Source organism: Hermetia illucens, chromosome 2, assembly GCF_905115235.1.
Source record: "Hermetia illucens chromosome 2, iHerIll2.2.curated.20191125, whole genome shotgun sequence".
In the NCBI taxonomy this organism is placed as follows: Eukaryota; Metazoa; Arthropoda; class Insecta; order Diptera; family Stratiomyidae; genus Hermetia; species Hermetia illucens.
Window position 1 is genome coordinate 128136895 of NC_051850.1, and position 21491 is coordinate 128158385.

A 21491-nucleotide genomic window follows, 5' to 3' on the forward strand; every position below is an offset into this window, starting at 1 on the left:
TGGCATTAATAGCAATAAATTGTCGATTAGTATTCCATTCGTCTAGTTTTCCGCAATGGACTAATGCAGTTATGAGAGGAGGTGGGGGTCTAGATAGGTAATTAGTTTGATGGCGTTAAGGCGCTTGGATTTTTTCAAAAAACCACCACAGAAAAAGGAATAGAAAAAAAAAAGAAGAGAGGAGAGAAAACTTGTATAAATGGTATAAATGGTAGATACACAAATAATATGGAAAGTATTTTAAGTGGGAAGTCGGCTATGGTCTGCAGTGTGGTTTAACCGTAGTTTCATGCCATGTTTAAATAAGGTGGAACTGAATCGGCCAGAATCAGTGTTTACTATAATACAAATATTGTTGATTTAATTTTCAACGGTGGGCTGGTCGAGCTGGCTAAGCATCAGCTTCTCGACCTCGTTACCCTGGCTTTTGTTTGTTGTCCAACTGCTCTAAGCTTATCATTTCCCAGCACTGAATATAGTAATACTGAAATTGGATTACAGTACCTTTGGAAATCAAGTAGGGAGAAAGTAACAAACCGAAAAGAGAGACTGTGTAGTTGCCTTACACTCCACAAAGGAGCGAACAAAATCACATATTTTTTGTTGCAAACTCTCTAATTTTGTTGTATCTTCTTTTCATGATTTCGTACCGAACATATTTTTCTTGCTAGTCCAAAGACTAGTATTCGCCACTGTATTCATATTTTGAAGCCGGGGAGCACATGAGCTTGCTACTAATTGTGTGCTGTATATACACATGGTGGAGCTTTTCTCGTATGCACATATACCGTGGATTCGTAGATACTCTCGACCCCCAAACATATCTATCTGAATGGAAGCGCTCGTGCTGTTGGCTGTGCGGTGACAAGCAAAATTAACTCCACTGTATACTGTGAAAAATTTATCATCTACACACAAAAATAAATATTGACTACGACATGTAAAGAAAATCGGTGATGACTAGAGAGACGTGAAACGTATTGCAGCACCGCGAAGTGGAGCTAAAAGCTAGGACCTAGAGACGAGATTAAGAAATTTTGAACACGCGTCGCGAGAATACTTCTGAGATTTTTGGTGAGGTCTTTATGTCTCGGTACGTTTGCCAGTTGGCGGCGAAGAACGGGTTGTGCTCGGCGAGAGTTGGCGCGCACGATACTTTAACGAAATCTTGTATCTTTTCTTGCAAATCTTCTAACTAGAAACGCAGAATTCATAGTACTACAAGAGTTACTATCTCGAGTAAAGCGGCATTCGGTTTTTTTAAAAAAAGTCACTACTAGTAAGTAGTACAATCAACCGGCCATTGAGTCCAGAACGGACATCGTGTACCTCAAGCGCGGAGTTAAAAGGTGAACTTCGGTTAGTTCATCGTCTCCTTCCTCGAAACCTTTAATTATCGCGGATCTCGCGACGAGTCACTTAAGGAGTGTTTGTGTAGCAAAATTTCTTCATTTCCGCGGCACTTTTCACATGCCTTAAACTGCTTCCGCCAATTCAATTTCATTCAAATTGGAACGTCCTTTTTCGAATTCCTCTAACATTCACTCCGTTCTACGCTGCCATCTACCTGCAGGGATAACAAGAACCGAAAGTCCTGAATCGAAAGCTGCGTAGAATTGGCTCGATTTCCACCCCTTTGCAACGACCACGCATCGCACTTTCCGCAAGCTTTCGGAAAACTCACCACTTTAGCAATCGGGTCCACACAGTTTTGAAGTTCGAAAACAGCCCCAACTGTGTCAGGCAGCAGGGACTTTGCTACGCATACATTGCCATTACTAAGAGGGTGGTGAATACTCGCTACTAGGTGGGACAAAACAAGTTTATCAAAATCGGGAAAGTTGAAGCAATTCGGTTCGGAAAAATTATGAAAATTCATAGAAAACCCCTGAGTAAACTCAAAAGTTTGTGATTTGCCGCAAGTGTCTTCGTCCCGTGTTCCAAATTCCTTAAGTTACTTAGCGCACAGGCTAATGGATGCACTACTTTAACTCATTTCGAATTCATCCAAATCCACCCACTAGCAGGAAACATCCTCGGCAAAATCAGAGACTAGTGAAACCATTCGGACAGACTCTCAGTGCAATCGAAATTCGGAACCTATATCGTGAGCAGTTTTGTTGTATCTTTTACGGTTTTGTTGCTCGTTCCCAGGGAGCCACCCCAATCGAAATCTAGTTCAAAAGTTAACCTTATCATCGGCAAAGTTGGTTGTAAAATCACATTACTAGTGGTGGTGCTAATATTGTTGCAAAATACTAAGTGTTGAGCAAAGTTTTTGCTGAAAAGGTGCTAATTCTTCCAATTTACACAAATTAAAAGAGCAAAAAAGTTGCAAGATATCCGCGACGCGCGTGATTGATTCGTAGTTTGTGACACCCTCCCTCGTGTTTTCGTTTCGTCGTTTTTTCTCGCTGCATTTCGGTGCCTCTAGAGTTACTCCCCCACGTTCACCCCCAGGAATTTTTATGAGAAAATGAGTGACAGGGAGCGATCGTCCCCAACACTGATCGAATCTGGATTAAAAAATCTCATTGGCGGACGAGATAGCAATTATCCGCTAATCAGTGGCATTAATGGTAAGTAGCCCGAGTGAATGGATGAGCGTACGCCTGTCGTCCGCAAAAATCTATTGACCGAGAGTGATTTACAACTAGTCTCCTCCAGCGTTTGTTTTTGTTGTATTGCAGAAAGTGCACATCCCCTAAATTTCTCCCTTCGACAGTGGACGTGTGTTCCCAAATTCGAAGTTACACGACCGAGCAGTGTAGGATGCAATGCGGGGTGGGGATAGGGAAGCTTGGCCTACTATTATGAGTGAAGCGCGTGGGGTGGCGGGTGGTAGCAATTGTCATTTCAGAGTTTAGCTACGACTCGTGCTAGCTAACTCGGTTCTGGGGTGCAAGCAAACAATGTGAGGAGCAAATTATTGACCACCGGCGTAGATACGAAACGGGGTCGCTCTTCGACATGGCTCTTCTCCTTTTGGGGTTAGTTCCCGCACAATACAGACGGTTGCTTCTATCCTGCCCAAACTGGTTTATTTATTATTGTGTATTTGACGGACTTGGGTCCCAGCTTCTGTTCAAGCGACACACGAAATTGTTGCTATTGTTGAGGGACAAGGTTGTGTGCACTAGTTAACATGTTAGCAACTTTCGGATATGACACGAGTACGAACGAGAATTATGTATTCGTTCATTTATTACACATGAACACTTATTGCCCCAATTTACCCAATGATTAAGGCACAGCTTGAAACGAGAACGCCACTAGACAATGTTCAGAGTCGGCTAGATTTCGAGCCTCCACGTTCGTCTGCAAGACCGCAGGCAAGAACGAAAGTGATATTTTATCTATTCAAGTTGATCAATGGCACTAATCGGGTAAATAACTTCAAACTTTGCTCATTTCATCAACACGTACGAATGCTAACGATCTTTCACATTTGGCGGACTGGATTTTGATCAAACATTAACCTTTACTCGTCAGTGACGTATGCTTACTCTTATTATATTCATATGAAGTGATACACGTTGCGATAAATTATTCTCCGACATATCGAGCACATGATTGCTGAGGCTGAGAACTAAATTATTGACAATTTAAATGTAATCGCACCTCCGTGGCGCAAACATATTTACTTTAAAAAATTAAAGCGTATTAGTACTTTTGTGAACATTTCCAAAAAGCGTAAGGGAAGTATACTTTTCTAGAAAATTCAGTTAACACTTTGATTACTCGATTTTAATAGGATTCGGGACTGCCTTTCATGCATTGTACCTAGGATATTTATATGAGCGGAAATACAACTAAATATCTCCTAAAATAATGCGAAATTCCACCATATCAGAGATCTGTGGATCATCATAGCTCATAGGTCATTCAACCATGCTTTTAGGGTAGTCCCTTGGCGAAGCTCCTGGGTACAACGTGTGCACTAGTTAACATGTACAGGATGATCTGGCGAAAGCATAGTAATGAACAGTATTATTTAAGACCATCTAAAAATGTCAAATTTGGCGGATCAATAGATGGTCAGATGTAACACATTTTCAAAAAGCAGTTAGGAGGTGGTAGATGGTTTACAGCCTTGGATCTAACCATCGACAGATTCTTGATGCTCCCAATAAACCTTTTCAATAATGGCCGTAGAGTGCTCGCATATTTATTTGCAGCTTCACCTCACCCAGGATATGGCCGTTGAAGGGACACAACTATCCGAAATAATATGCAAAATTTCATTTTGTGATATTACCCTGCTGGGAACCAGTTATTGCCAACAGGGTGCTAATTATAGAAACTTCTTATACATATTTGATCAGACCCTCCTGTCACAGCCTCACTATTGAAAAGCTTGGAAGAACTCCTTTTGCTATCATTTTCATATTAGAATTCTAGGAGTTTTTGAAGGGTGTTTAGTTTTTGCTGGTTATCTTAACTTCACTATTGATGGAACTGACCTTCAACTCTTTATTTTATAGTGATGATACGCAAATAGCCGCGACTAAACTAACTTGCTAATCGCTTATTATGTACGTCAAGATTATCAATGGCACGTTTCGGAGCAAATAGCAATCTATGGGAGAGAGGTGTGGTTCATGTACACTCATCTCACCTCATCTAGCTGCTGGCACGTAGGCCAAGCTGTCTACTTTTTACTATCAAGTAGGGGAGTTACATGAATGCTGCGATCGTGAATTTTTCCCCTATTCCACTACCTGAAAGAATGTTGGATTTTCGTGATCATACGAGCTACCCTAAAGAATTTATATCGGGTGTGTATTAGGATGTTGGTGGGAGAAAAGTGGAATAAAGCACAACCTTTTGGCAAGCAATATATTTTGAGTTATAAAATGGTATCGACTAATTTGATGAAATAAACTGTGCTGAACCTTTACTGGATTCTGCTTGATATGACAGATCCGATAGACGAATTATGATATGATGATACGGGAGCGGTCCATAGAGAGCAAGTCCGGGTCCGGGGTGAAAATCATGTGGAAAAATTCGGCCCTGAATGAAAATTTTGCCATTGATTACCATTTTCTTCATTGAAGTTTCTGTTCCGGACTCCAAAGAAAACTCCAGGGACGAGGAAGTTCCTCCTTTTGCACCCCTTCTCGTCAGGCCTATACGACAAGGAATTTTTGATCATCCCAGGATCTCTGTCACTGATAATATTCTTTTAATCTTCTACATTTCTTATTCTTCCTTGCTTCCACTAACTTCTTATTCTGCATTCCTCTATATTTTCTGGTTTTCTGTCTTTCTGATTCCTCATTCTTCTATAATGGTGACAGTAGAGGTTGATCCCTGGACAGGACCGTTAAATAGTCGCATCTTCTTATTAAACAGTCTCAAAAAGACTTATTATCCGTGCCATCTGAGTCCACGATCTTCCTGGCCCTGGTCCTTCTCTAAGCCGTTTTCTTGACTCGGCTCCTTTAATCTACAGCTGGGATTCTTTGGTAGTATGTGTGTTGCAAGTACCATATGTATTGTAGTTTTTGCAGTTTCAGGGGGTTTATGTATAAGGTTCATCATAACGATCGTACAGCTCACCGTTGTATAGTATACGCTACTCTGAGGTTTTCGTTACTGGTCAAAGGTTTCCTCGTTTCGCGTCTATGTAGTAACGAAGATTTTATGGTTGTTTTATATATGCGGCTCTTGTGCTTTTTCCGTATTTCGTTTCATTGTATTGTCTACATTACTGAGTAATATGTATATCTCATTTGCTATTGGGAAGACTCCTTGCTGACTTTGTTGTTAATTGTTGTTAATTTCCATCTTTACGAAGAGGTAGTTTATGCTTTAGTAGTTCATTGGCTCGAGATTGCATAGGCATCTGTGATTTAGATTTGTTGATTTTCAACTTAATTTCCTTTGCTATCGAATCTAAGTCGAAAAAGTTACATTTGTAAACGGTACTAGAAGTGACATTATGTTTGCGTTATCCGTGTACGCTGGTATGTACTTCTTTTTCAAATCCAAGGATCTCCTTCGGAAAAGGCTTTGGATATCATTATCTTTATGTAGTGTACGTAATTGTTTGAGTTGACTTGAACAGCCGCGCAACTCTGGGGTAAACGGGAATGTTCCTGATCAAATATTCCAATCAAAGGTTGAATAGCATAAGAGCCAGGTCATTTACTTTCTTAAATCCTGACGTTGTCTTGAAATTTTCCATAAGCTCATCTTTGATTTTGACTTGGGCTCTTAGTTTGTTATTCTGACTTCCGTCAGTCGAATTAATCCAGTGGGTACTAAAAATTTTATCGCCGGGGCTTGAAAATCGACAAGGAGGTGATGTGTGCGTATTCAGCATTCTTTATTGCGCAAAAGCGGCTATTAAAATCGATTAAATGCTTGCCTATCTTATCCAGTTTATCGGAAAATTCATTGATCCCATTTTAGCGAAATTTGGTGCGAAGATACAGCATATGGAAGGGTTTGAGGAGAGGATGGAAATCGGGCCAAAGGGAGTGTGGGATATAAAATGAAATGGCTTGGTTAGTAGCTAGTAGTAGAAACCCTTAATATTAAGTGGACGACAAGGGAGTTGGAGCTCAAAATCTGCGTATTATTAAGTTTTATATATTTCGCTCGTAGAATCTCTCATTATCATCAACGGCGCAACAATCGGTATCTGGTCTAGGCTTGCCTTAATAAGAAACTTCAGGCATCCCGGTTTTGCGCCGAGGTCCACCAATTCGATATCCCTAAAAGCCGTCTGGCGTCCTGACCTACGCCATCGTTCCATCTCAGGCAGGGTTTGCCTCGTCTTCTTTTTCTACCATAGATATTGCCCTTGTAGACTTTCTGGGCTGGATCATCCTCATCATCGTAGAATCTATCCAACTAAATAATCTGTGAAAATTGATGATGATAATCCTGAAACGCATCAAAGTACATCTCCAAAGCTTGATCGACAGAGAATAATCTGTTCCCTGGTTTCCGTTCCGGATCCTCCTGCATTGACCACATCAGCACCCCACGTATCAAGTAATGACAAATAAGATTGGCGATGATCAAAAGGCCATCCTGAGTCGCCGGAGACTATCGATCGTGGAGGTCTGTCCCCAAATATTGAAACTCCATCGAAGCGCTCCGTCGACACTTGCTTGCACGCCCCTGTGCCAGCAAGCTCGGTAATGTCCTTTAAGCACTTCGATCCCTCACTCATTATGCCAAAATTGTATGTCTTTTTCGGTACGTGGGCCCGCACCAGATCCTGAACAATAAACACAGAAGGGTAATCGCGCGACCTATCGAAATAACCAACACAGAAGCTATACCTGAATTTAAAAAAATTTAAAAAAATAACTGTTCAAACAAGGCAAAATTTTGCACGTTTACCACGGCTATGGGGTTAACTCTTTGTATTTACCTGACATTTCAAACCAATAAACAGTTGAAAATTACCGATGACGAGAAAAGGCATTCCATCTTCAATTGAGAACGATCCTACTAACATGTCACTGTTGTCTACTTTACAGAAGGGATTATCTCTATTGTAAAGCTCTGCTTGCATTTTTCGGGTCAATATTGCCCTTTGGGAACTTCCTCTCGAAAACTACGATCCAATACCTTCAATTTTCTTTCGGCTCCTCCTCTGATTCCAACCATCCACACACCGTTACTGAATAGTCCGTGGGCTTCGTAACAGTAAAAAAAAACAAGTCAGAATACCCGAAATTTTCAAGGTACATTTGTGGATTTTTATATGGTTGAAAACCTAAAATCACAGTATATACACTAGGCAGTATCCACATTAAATGGTCGGGACTTGCGAATGTACACGTCATAGACCCTAAACATCTTGCAGTATCTATCCATAGTTTAGTGCCTAACTGCACGGATAAACTTACCCAATATGTTCGCAAGTTCGGACTATTTAGTGTGGATACTACCTATTAGATGTACTGTGCTCAAATATTCCTTCATATTTATTTCAAACGTAAATATTACAGACGTAGATATTATGCTCACTCTAAACAAACAAACATTGCCTATTACCGAATACTGTATTATATATGCACGTATATAAATTGAACGTACTTATATTTCCGGTTTACTTCGTGCACAAAGGCATACATATGTACATGTAAAGTACGTATATTGAATACCACTGGTTTAATATACAGATATATCCACCTGAATAGGCACTATCCCAAAGCTTAATTAACATATATATATATATATAAATACATACATATGTCAGTCTCAAGTAATTGATATATAATTTGATTAGAAAATTAAAACGAAATTTTCCTGCGACCCCTATTCATATGAGCTCACTTTGTTGTGGTATTGATTGAAGTGATATGTTATGATGACATCGTACACGTTTTAGATTGCACGAAATTCACATAAAATGTAAAAGTTTCACCTTCTATAACTTTGTTCTGACTAGCTTTTGACTAACTCCTGTACTGAAATTCCCATAAAATTGAATCAATCCTGTGGATGCGATCAAGATCCAACCAGCAGTTACCAAAAACACTCAGAAGATCGAACTCCAGGTAATGAACCTTCTTCTTCTGTGACCAAAAACGAACTCCACCGGTCCAGCTATTCTGCTGTCTATCGACCAGCTGCTCTCGGTCCCATTCATTCCTGATTCTCTAAACATGTCCTTGAACTAAGAATTTCGCTATGTTGGAACGTTGCGTTGCGAAACAACAACGACTTTCCAGAATTAGATACAAGCCAATGAAGTGAATATACATTTGCACCACATTGGTTTTCGCTATTTGAAAATTAACATAAAATTTGGAATTGTTTGAATGTAAATAAATTATTGGGGTTAGGGGAAAGGGACCAGTTATTAGGTTTTCTGTAAAATAAATAATATATTTACAAAGTTACATGTGGAAGTTGAAAGTTAAAATGATCGCGAAAACCTCATGTACTGCTTTGAGGTAAAATTTCGGAGGATTTTCGGGTCGAAAACGGAGTAAGCCAGAATTGGATCTTGCAACCGATATTAATATAAAAAATAGAAATGATTTGGCCTGAAGATAAACACCTATAAAACCACGGTTCTCAGTTTGACGGGTCATGACACTCTACCTATCTCCAATAATGGGCAGACCATCGAAGGCGTCGATCAATTTGTACATCTAGGAAGCGTAGTTTCTGCTGACGGTGGCAAATAACATACCAGATTGTTGCTCGAAGCATTAACTGCGCTGGATCTGCTTTCACTGCCTTTTGTAGAAATGCAGTTATCTCAACACCAAGATCAAGTTGAGACTGTTTTGTGCTTGCGCTCTTTCTGTGTCGCTTTTGAGAGTGACTCCCACTGGTATTCAAAGGCTCCAAGCCTTCGTCAACACCTGTCTGCATCGCATCGTCGGAGTACGCTGGCAGGATACTATTACAAACGAAGAACTTGGTCGGCGTACAGACCTGGCACCCGTATGCATTGTGATCTTAAAGCGAAAGAGTCAGTATATAGTTCAAACAGTAGGGAGGGGGGACAATTGCATTGCTGGTTATGCCATGCAGTGGAATCCAATTTCCCAACGTGAATGACAAGTGGGTGGGGACTTCAAAACCTACAACAACTCATTCCTTTATCTGTTCAAATAAGATTATTTAAAATATTTTCATGTATTTTATGAATTTACTTGAAAGTTTTTCTGGAGTTCGTCCTAAAAATATAGAATTTTTCAATATAGGCTATAATAAAGATCACTTCGATGAAAAGTTTAGTGGAAATCAGGATAATATTAGGAAAGTTACAGTAGATCCAAAAAATTTTTTTTCATGTAAATTTACTGCCGCCTAAGACCTCAAAACACATTAAAGTGCATGTAAAGCACGGCTGATTACCTTTGATGTGGCTGCAGTCCTTGTCCTTAACTGATAATGGTTCTTTTATGGTTAGATCCGCTGGTATCAAGATCGTATTTTGATTATATTGTTTGTTTTTTTTCTATATTGGCATTGATAGGTAGTGGTCTACATTAATGCATTCCTTTTTTGATCGCATCACAGTATATTTTGTTAAAGTTTGTGCATCCTTGTTCTCTCATGAACAGTACTACGTGGAAATAATCTAGAGCGAATTATCGAATTGAAAAGAAGAAGCGATTCTGCTATTTGCTGGCATTTGTATTTGCTACTGGTGAACAATATGAACAGTAGCTAGTATAAAAGCCTGTAACTGGATCAAACCAGTTATTAACCATTTTCAAACTGGCCAAGTTTAATTTTCGGAGTTAACAGGCGTTAGCACTGAGGTGTGAAACTTTCCAAAGGAGCTCTTTTTCTTGGACGAACTAACTTTCTAAGTTTCCAAAAATAGTCCAATTCCTCTTTCCGAAGTCGTTGCTGTTAATTTAGTTTAATTTAATTTTATCCGAGGATGACTATCACAATTGGTGGTATTAGGGCATGCATCGTGAGCGCGTTGCTCTTTTCATCTGTTTAGGCGCATGTACCCTTCTCCCATTATACTTCCGCAGAAAGTCGCCGGTGCTCACTTAATGCATTTGTCTTTGAGGAGGTGGAGATCGGATTTGGTTGCAGTGCTGTAGGCGTTGATTGCAAAAGGTATGCCACGTAATTTGTACCGATATGTATAGTGGGAATCACAGTTGCTTCATAATCTTGAGTAAACTGGCTCGATGATAGAATAGTAACCTGAAGAATCATACCTATTGTGTGAAAATTAATGTTACGATGCGTTTTTCCTTACGACCTTTAGATTTTTCATTTCATTTTCAATCTCTGAATGAATTCATATGAGGTATATACCTATGTGTATCAGTCGAAGGATCTGAACAATTTTTTCCTGGAAATGGGTTTTCCTTATCATAAGGGGTAAAATAGAAGAATCAGGGAACATGCGATACGGAAGACAAGCCATTCCTTTATATGCATGTAGTTCAAGTAAAATTATTTTTAAAATGTCTCAGCATTTCTTTTAGAATCAACTAACTCCCCCACCATAATTTTCCTTGGCAACGAGGAGAATTGTTTTCTCAATGATAAATTACTTTCCTGAAATGCAAGTAGAGTCGTTTTATCTTAAATTCTAAGCAGTTCTGTTTTCCTTAATACTACGTAGGTGGTCTGCTCAAATAACTGCACTCGTTTGAATGCTATCACACCCACCTGCCAAATGAGAAGTTGACGTCTGGAATGTGGAGCTGAAAATTGCACTGCGGCATATTGTTATTCTTTCCTTTTTCATTTTAAATTTGGCATGCTTTCGGCCTCTGGGTAATCGGCATCAGATATTTTCACCAAAGCAAAAGCAATTTAATTAACACTTTTCATTCAAATTCCTCCAGAAAATAAGTACAGATTCAACAGTCTCTTTTCAAATGAATATTGGAGCGCCAAACTCAATTCACAATATTCTGAATGGTTCGGTTGCCGTATGTGTGCCGATATTGGTATTTAATTCTATTGAACTGGTTTATCGGTAGACCATTTTGAAAATTTATTACATTTGTTATCTATCGAATTTCATTACTTATCATTCATTTGGAAGCGATAGCCGTATTTGTGTTCGAGAAAAAGGCGAGTTTCTAAGGGTTTTGAACGTTCATAAATACATAGAAATGCACAAATATGCATATATGTACGTATATCGACAGATAGAAATATATGAGTATTTAGACTAGGAAAAAGTAAGAATATGATAATTATAATACTGAATAGATAGCACCCGTGTGCCGTCTATCTCAGAGTTGTAGGCAGTCGGAGAAAATCAATCGCTTAAATACAGAATTCAAATATAGTTTTTATTATCACCAATCACAGCAATTTTCCGCTTGAGGTCGTTATTATTATTTTTTTTAATTGCTAGGGTGTGTTACATGCAATGTTTAGCCACCTTGTGTTTTAATGGATGGGTTTTTATCAAAACTGAGTTTATTATATTGCGCGGTTTTCCACAAAGCCCTCATTCAATATATAAACAGTCGAGTTGATTTTTGCAGGCAGTAATGAAGCTTTGTAAATTTCGTAATTAATTATTTCTTATAACAACTGCCAATGTCATATTTGAACAAATACTACCTGTGCCAATAAAACCCGGATCCAATTCAGAGTAAGACAGTGTTGGATTTTATTGTTATTGGAGTTGGTTTCATAGCTTGAAAAACTATGTTTGAAAGTAAATTATCTCGGGAAAATTAAATCTGAAAAAAGTATCAAGTTGAACCGAAAATGATAATAGTAAAGCCCAAAATCTTCATATGTATAAATAAGAAACGTATCTTTATAAATTTGTGAAAAACTTAAAAATAAAGTTAAATATTTTCCTGTCGTCACATGTAAATTGTTTAATCTATGTATATCCAAAAAATCAACAGTATGATTGCGAATCCGCTATATAAGGGATAAAATCTCAAATTTTGAAGTCCAGATTAAGATAATTTTGAGGGTTAGCTTGGCGATTCAGATACGTACTGTATATCAGCGCATTCAAGTAGCTAATCATGAAAATCTGCTTAATATTATATGCATATATGCATGGGCACGGGGAAATTTTATGAGAAAAGTCATAAAGTCATATTTTACTACTTCTAGCTATTCGATCAACTGCTTCGCTTCGCTGCTGATGAAATCATAACATCATCAAGTTGATTTCAGAGTAAAAACGAGGCGTAAGTGTAGGAATTAATATTATTGAAAGCAGCAATAAAAGTGGAAAAAAATTTAAATTGGTTATAAATATCAATTTCAAAGTGATTAATTGCAAATGTAATATTGATAAAACCAAAGCATTTTAGAAATTAAGAAAAAAAGGGTAAACAGTGGGAGGGAACTACTAATGTTATTGGAGACTATTCAGACGCGTTTCCATTGACAGCGTACTGGGTGGTTCAGAGTTAATTTTCATTTCTTTCTTTCTATTTCTTTGCACTCCTGATAAATGGTAATCCCGATGTTTAGTACTAAAACCTCAGTACCTTGACGATACGAGCAACCGGAATTCTACTGTATACTACTTTCGCCTTTGATCAGTTGTTGATATAGAGGATACTATGAGGTCTGCCACGATATTTGGAAATGTCTTGGTAGGGTGGTTGCTGAGAATGGATCCGTGAAGTTGTTAATCACTTTCTACCCCCGGCTCTTACACTACGCCCCACTCCTATTCCCTTAAAACTGATGCCAAAACTAAGACCTCTTTCAGAAAGTATTAGTAGCGACTTCTCATGTGACTACATGTCCATATTCGGCGAAAAAAATTGTACACCCCCTTTTGCAAGTAGCTTATCACTTGCACAGCGGTTAGTGTGATGATAGTGAAACTGAAGCGCAATTTAACTGTGTGGATGCCCCATCCTCTACTAAGGAGTGAACAAAAACGCTGACTTTTGCGTGTATGGGGCCCCCTAACCTAAATATAGAACGGTTACAGTTCCAACTGTTCCACAAAATTTTATGTTTTATACAAAGAATCGCATGGGCAGGTGCTACCGGGGCTCTGCAGTCCTGTCCAACAGATGCTCTCCCAAGGCCTGCGCATTAAATACAATGTAGCATAGACAGCGGACACTATAACCATAGTAACATCCTAGATGGATGCCAGTAGGGCCTCTGCTTCGGCGCGTACAGTCTGTGTCCCGCTAGCGACTCTCAAGGATGGAATCTACTCGCACTACTTAGCAACCGCGGACGCCAGATGGCGAAGGCTTAGACGCGAACCTCTGGCACTCTCTTTGCGATTGCCGAGCTTTAGTTAGAGAGTTAGAGTTAGACTACGGATACTAGGTAAACTATTCTTTGAGGAGAGAGATCTCTAGCTGCAAGATGGGAGAGCCGTTTTCCGTCGCAAACGCCACGAGCAGGCTGGACTTTGCCTCCTTGCTCTCAAAGCCCAGTCATTGGCTTAGGAGTTTGTAGCATCAAAATGGCGCACCACAGCGCTAAGTGGGCTCCTCGGAGCGGCCATTGATTCCTACCTACCTACCTACACAAAACCTTAATAAATATGGTTTTCATTTTGGAAAATAATTTCAATAGTTCTTCCATCGACTTGAATATATCGCTCTATATATGACGCTCATGGGAGTCCCTAGGAAACGGCGAACATGTATATCAGCAGTGGCTCTGACGTTTTCACTATGAGGAAGGACTGACTGAAGATCAGTCGCGTTCTGCAAGGCCAAATGAACTTGATAGGAACGAATTATTAGTGACTTTGGTGGAAGTGGATAAATTAACCGTTGTTGCTGCGCAATCAGAAACGAAAAGTCCATCCTTGGGGTATGTTGTAATGTTTGATTTTTGGGTTTCCGAAGCGTTATCCCTCAGGAACCAAGAATACTACTTGAACAATTGCGTTTTACAAAAAAAATAGACAAAAAACGGAAGGTTCCCTTTCCTATTGAGTTACTGGGGACAAGAAGTGGACTCTTTAGAAAAATTTTAAATGCCACATTATCGATATCAAAAGTATCACCCTCGTAAAGTATACTGGGCGGCATATTCGAAGGTTTACTCACTGGAAACTATTACTATGTAACCAAACCCTACTACCGGAAGTATAATGTGCCTAGCTAGACCGTCCCGAGGCAGCGTTGGAGAAAAAACGTTCATCCCTGGTGGATAGAAGTAAAGTCAGTGTGACACAATGACAACGCTAGGCCTCACACTGCTGCACTCACTTTGAACAAGAATTTCATTGTGGACTTTTTCGGAGCAAGTCCATGAAACACTTGAAATCTGTGAAACCAGCGGATATTACGGCTTTTAGCTATTTAAACACTCTTCCTACCATTTGATATGAAGTTGTCAATCAATTTGGAGTCCTCTTTGTAGAAATTTCGATGGCATGCTACCTTATTTTGCAATAGTAGCAATTGATTATCAAATTGTATGAAAGTTAAATAAATTATATCACGAAGAGAGAACATATTGGAAATCCGTATTGAACCTGAGGATAGGGGACACTCCTAATGGCTATCCAACCACATGGAAAGATCTATCGAACAACCGAAGATGGTGGCATATTTTAATTGTTTAGGTCCGACAGTATTTAAATGCAGTTCCAACGAAGTATCCGATGATACTTGCATGCTTGTGTGCTAATCAGTTCAGACAGTTTCAATCGAGCTGAAGAGTCACCAATCGCTCTTGTCAGTTTTCCTATTTTTAAATCGAACTAACCAAGTTTCAGAGTATATGAGTAAGTACTTTAAAGAGGGCACACATAAGGTCTGGTCAGAGTTGCTTCCAATTTCAACTTCCGAGGCGGAAGTCATCAGCTTCGTATTGGATTGACGACACAGGATTCTTTGGCTACTGCAGTCGATTATGCATTTGCCACCACAAGTCTTCAGGTTTAAATGTTCATCACTAAGCTGTTTATGGGGTGGATGCGTGAATTGCGTCTAGTAGTTGGCTTCGTTTGCTTGATGGCCATCCCAATATGATTCAATCGGGACTTTTCCCAATCATATGCGATGATATTCTAGTCCTTGTAAATGGCGTCTTTTAAAGGGAAGTGAGTCAACATTTGTACCCCGTAGAAAAATTTATCTATTCCCTCTATTTCCTAGATTACAAAATTGAAGTAACATACTCCCGAAAAGGACCTGACACTGCGTTGGGAACAGTATATTCCGACAGTATCCTTCCTTTAAGCTAGGCTATGATGCTTGCTTTGTTTATTGATAAAATAAGTGCTGGACGATTCAAAAGATTTCTCTACCTTTCAAAAACTTTCTGCGTTGATTTAGTTCAAAGAAAGCTTCTCCGCACTTCAGGTGGCCATGCTAGTTCATCCGCCTAATTAGTCATTCCTCACCATCTACTATGTCCCAATTTTTCGGAGAGATTCTGTGAAGCATCACAGAGGAGTAACGGAAATTCGTCTGAAAGAATGGAGGAACCTTTAAGCACGCGGTCAGGGAAGGTGCACTTCTACTTCTTGACCACTTAAAAATGCCAAATAATTACGATAGCACAGACATTTTAGGACAAATTTAGAGTTCTATATATATACAAATCCGGAAGGCTCAAGTGGTTAGATCGTTAGGCTGTGATAACACAAAGACGCGGTTCAAATCACACTGGCGGTAGAAGGATTTGTTATCGTGACTGGATGTCGGATACCAATCGATTCAGCTGTGAATGAGTACCTGAGTCAAATCAGGGTAATTATCTCGGGCGAGCGCAATGTTGACTACAGTGTACTGTAATGTGCCGTTATGGTCTTGAATGAAGTGCTGTAATACACTTAAAGGTCCTGATCCAATATGGTGCTGGTGCTGGTGCTGCTGGTGATATCAAGTCAATGTAGTGTTCCAGTGCAAGAGTAGATTCAGCCAAATGTACCTTCCGAAGTGGAATTTAAATCAAACCGAGAAATTCGAGTCACGTTTAGTTATGCTTGTATTTTTATTTCCAGTATTTACTTAGTTAGTAATTCAACGAAAGTAATCCTCGTCAACAATCAAGAGGTACTAGTCACTTGAATATTTGTCAGTTTTGCAAGGAGAATAATGGGAAAAGTAGGTCAGTAGTCAAATAGTATCTTCTATTATGCAATTCTTAAGGGCAAACTTGATATTGAGTTTGGAAGGATTTTAACATTCCTTCCATTCCATTTTCCTGGCCCCATCTAGATATAGTATATAGACAAATCCTTCGGAGTAATATTTCGACAAAAAAATTCTCAATGTCATAACAACTAATCCCATTACGAAGTGCAACACACTCAACAAATAATAACCTGATAATGAACCGAAAATGAATCCGCAAAATTTGAACGATAAGGTTGTTTGGCTTTGAAATACTTCAGACGTTTATAAAGATATTATCTTTAATGATTTTATTGGCTTAAACCGAGAACAAATCAGCACGGCCAAATCCAGTTTCATGAAGAAACGGCTTCATGTATAAATAATGTGAGTCAACTTTCTTGAAAAGCTATCAAATAGGATTGAGTTTCCTGTACTTATGGTTGTATTGTAAGTATCTAAGTCTCTTTAGAAGATTGTGGTTTAGGTTTTAGAAAAGTTTCTATCATTTTCAAATTCACTGACTCACAAATTTCTAGAAATTAAATCAGAAAATGAACCAAAAACTGACAGGAACGCCTCTGGACTTTCCTATTTCCTATTACTTCCTAGGGAAAATGGTGCTTCTTCCGCTGCATTTATTCAGCATGATTTTTTTCGTTTTCCCCAAAATGGCAAAGGTAAGAAAATGTTTCTGTTGCCATAGTTGTCGCCGTCGCGGCCGCCACCACGCCGCCCACAATTTCCACTCATCGCCACAATCGAAAATCGAAATAGCACACCGGTGAATCCTTCGTCTGGTTCACATATGTACATGTCCTTCTTCTCCTGCACAGTGGTGGATACCTTTCGTCCCGAAAACTGTTCTACGTCTATTATTTTCGAAATGTCAAAACTTCCTCCCCTTCAATAAGTAAATCAACAAAATTCTCCTCTGATCCTACCACTTGAAAATTCGGTTGTGAAAACTTTCGAAAATTCCGACGGGTCAGTACGCATGACCGCTTTTTAACCTGTCAAAATAAATAAAATTTATTGCTGAGATAAGCGGAACTTCCAGACGGTGTGGAGTACTTCCTTGGATAGCGTAAACTAGGATGGTCCTAGGTAGACAATGTACACAGGTATGGGCATATGCTTGGGGATACGTTTAGGGTAAAACGGATTTATTTCCAGAAGAAAATTAGGCATGTGGGTATGTGGAGGCTTAAATGGTTCGCTTTCAAGCTTCGTGTGTGCAAATCATTTGAATGTTCATATGCCCTCGTTCATGTGAATGGTATAGCAAACAGAATACGGGATTAAATGTGTATATAAATTGGAAAAGCAAACAAATCGCGAGCTGAGTGCAACAAGTCTGGTTGTAATATCTTCAAATTGTTATCTGTATCTTAACCCGTTTATTAGCTTTTCGACAGTTGGCTTACGGTTTTGAGATTTTGACTTTAATTGGAAGAGCAAATTTGAGTGTAGGAGTGAATTTCTTATATATAATATTCAATCAACTAATAGGGATCAAGTTCTCATGCTGATTATGGATTATTTGCCGCTCCATAGTTGGACTACAAAATCTTCAAAATTGAGTTTTCATTATAGAAACAGAAAGAAGAGTATGCACTGAAAAACCCTCTGTCAAGCTCGGATTTTCCGGCTAATTTCATTCATGCCGAGAGGGTTAAATCTGGTATATCGTGGAATATTTATTCTGAGCTTGATGACTCCGAGACATGTGACTTACCACGCCAAGGCGCGAGTTAATGACGAAAATTCTACCCTCTCAATGATTGAGCCCACATACGCGATCGCTTTCGCGAGATCTGTTGCTTACGTTAGATTGCAGATTGCTTGCGTAGCGTATTTTTCTCATTTGCGTAAGCAAAGATTAGTCGCTAGCGCTTTCCGCGTTTCGCGTTATCAATCCCAACACAATCGAATTTCTCAGCATTTTAGCACAATTGCGAGCAGGAGTGTAGTAAGTCCCAAAAATACTTTTCTATCTGAACTATTGATATGCGATCAACTGGCGATCGATTCAATGATTTTGGAAACAGCTTGGACATGCGTACCGAAACCAAATACTTTCGGCTTAGATAAACGCCTGTAATTGTAAAGATGTAGCCAAAAGTGCAAATGTTGTGATTGACATTTACTCGACGTCTACTAGAATAAACCCAAAAGATGATTTTTATTTTGGTCGTCTTGAAAGATCACACGTTGACATGCAGGAATATTTTCGAAGCGAAGATGAAAAGCATATTAGTTGGAGATATGCTTGATTGATGGTATTTTTGCACGTTGCCCCTCCATTAGGAGTGTTTTTCCTGGTCAAAGTTGCTGTCAAGGGAACAGTGGTTTATTTTTTAGATGTTTAAATGGCACGTTTGTGATTCATATGCAGTCTCCTTGTGGTTTCGAAAATAATATACGCAAAGTTAGTTCGAGCTGGTTGGAAATGAAATATTGTGATTGCCAGAATGTATGCTGAAAATAGTTTACAGCTTTCACGGAACTAATATAAAATTATCATTGACTTTATTTGATGCGTTGGAATACCTTTTAGAGAACTTGTTGCTCTAATAGTGTTACATATTTACTTAGTTCAATCGGTTTTATTACGGTTCGTGTAATAATTTTTTTAGCTCAAAATATTTAAATTGTTTCAAAAATAATTTCAATATTTAATATTCTACTAAATAGGTTTGGAACACAAAGAAATATAGATATTAATATTACCATATTGATACATCGAGAAAAGCAGATTATAAAAACTGAAATTTTGTTTTTATAATACTTCTTTAATAGTAAATTTGAATATAAATTATTTTAAATACATGCTCATTTTGTCACGTATCTAAAATGGTGTCTTTACAGCAGGGGTTGTTTTAGTTTCTTCGTAAAATAATAAAAAGCAATGCATTAGGTAGAGAGCGCGACATTTACTCTATTTTTCTTACCAGCTCTTTAAGACATAAATAGGGGAGACGGGAGAAATTGTGTAAGGTAACAAATACCGGAGCAGCTCGTCCCTGTGATGATGTCGAGCTAGGGATCGAAATTTTGTTTGCTGTCGCGTTGCGCACCTTCGCTACAGCCAGATTGTTTGTGGATATATGCCTTAAGCTCCTGTGTTAACTGACATTTTTTCTGATTTTAAATTGTATAGTTCGTGTATTAATTTTAAGTTTCTTAGTCTTGCTGTGACTTTTGCAATGACAAGGCAGCTCAAGCTCAACAAGAATACACACGTTGCTATCTTCAATGTCGACTTCCCAACTTTTGACCAGCTAATTAGGGGAATGATAAATATAGCTGGTGTTTCGAGGAATTATCTTCTAAAAGATGAGGGAAAAATATTACGCTCTTTTCAATAAAATATAACTACTTTACCAAATTAGGTAGAGAAACTCGTGGGAATATAAATCGCTCATACCATCACACTACTTAGCGTTAGAAGAAGTGGATTGTGTGTTCTATCATGATTTATTTGGAGTTTGAAAAATCACATAAATTGATTGGGGATAGTCCAAAGACTATGAGGGTTTCCCGGAGATGACGTAGATGGGATAGCTACAACCGAAAATGTTGACGAAATTGATCGTCAAGGTCTGTCCACCAATACTGAAGTTCCACTGGATGTTTCGTCGGCACGCCCCCACGCATTTCTGCTGGGAGTCCTTTTGGACACTTCAATTCCTCACGTCCCATTATACAAAATTTCACGTGCCCTTTTGACCGATGCAGGCGTTTCAGGTTGCGGGGTGGTTGCCCCGAAGTAAACATAGGAAGAAAACACACCAGTTAAAACTGGAAAATAGTAAAAATAACGAGTTGCGCGCACGTGTGGAGCCATAAAACTCAGGATCTAAGTGCGGCGATTGAGACGAGAGATCCACCATCCTGAATCCATGCTTCTCTTACCTCAGATGTTTATGAGACACGGCCTTTTGGGTTCCCATCCTGTCTTGGCATCCTGAGGCCATAAAAGTGGAGGATGTCCCTTTATAAGTGTAAGCTTCGTGGGTTGAAGGGGAAGATGAAATTCGTACACAAGAAATTGGACTGCTTGTCACTACAAGTTAATTCAGACAAAATGGTAAAATATAAGAAAACCAAGAGAAAAATTTAAGAAAAATGATAAAAAAAGAAGAAAGAGGATATCCCTCTAGAGCTCTTTAGGTTCGTCCTTAAGAATTCGTTGATTTAAGAATTCATATATGCATTTCTACTGGCTATATTACAAACTAGATGTGGCTGCTTTCGCTCATTGTTAAGTACTATATGATGTATCCCCTATAAGAAGTGAATTTAATTTCTTCAAATTGAAAGTCAATTTGTCACTCCTCTTGCTAATAATAACGTCTTTAATTTGGTTTGTAAAATCAACTATTACGATCTGAATTGTTTTCAGCTGATTTGGTGATACGATTATTAATGAATCAATATTAGCTTCCTAACAGATGGGTTGTCCCTTCTTGAAGGTCGAAAGTCTAGTCCTTGGGCGGCTAACAAACTCAAATTCAACCATAAAAATAAATCATAAATATAAAAAGAGAGCACTAATATTTTCAGAATTAGATTATCTTGCATGGAGTCCGTTTTACGTTCTCGCCCAAAACTTTTCTCTTCCAAAATCTCAACCAAAAGCACCCCAAACTAGATAGGAATTGTCCTTGTGACTATAACCTTTGTCCATCGAAAATAGTTTTTGATTGGTCTCTGGAATTTCCTTACGCTTCTTTTCAGCAATATCGAGGGCTCTCAGAATGCTCGCATTACTTGAGCGAGAATTCTGGCGAATTCTTCTGGACATCTTGGATACTCTGACCCTGTGCTGTTGTACTCTGGAAAGTTTAGTAGTAGCAAATGCGAACAAGGCTTTGGCCTACTGCTGATAACAATTGCAAATCGGGGATACATGAATTTGGTGACCGTGATAAAAACAGTGAAAGATTTTAATTTTGGTTAACTTTTACCGCCTTTTTATTGGCACCA

The 21491-nt window shown here is 38.8% G+C and overlaps 1 long non-coding RNA gene across 1 annotated transcript in view; it reads left to right on the plus strand.

Moving 5' to 3' along the window:
* The first annotated feature begins 854 nt into the window (after positions 1-854).
* The window catches only part of LOC119647526, a 49782-nt gene continuing 29145 nt past the window's right edge, over positions 855-21491 (plus strand). Inside the window, exon 1 of the long non-coding RNA XR_005248894.1 lies at positions 855-2579. This is a non-coding gene — a long non-coding RNA (uncharacterized LOC119647526). The remainder of the gene's footprint in view (positions 2580-21491) is intronic.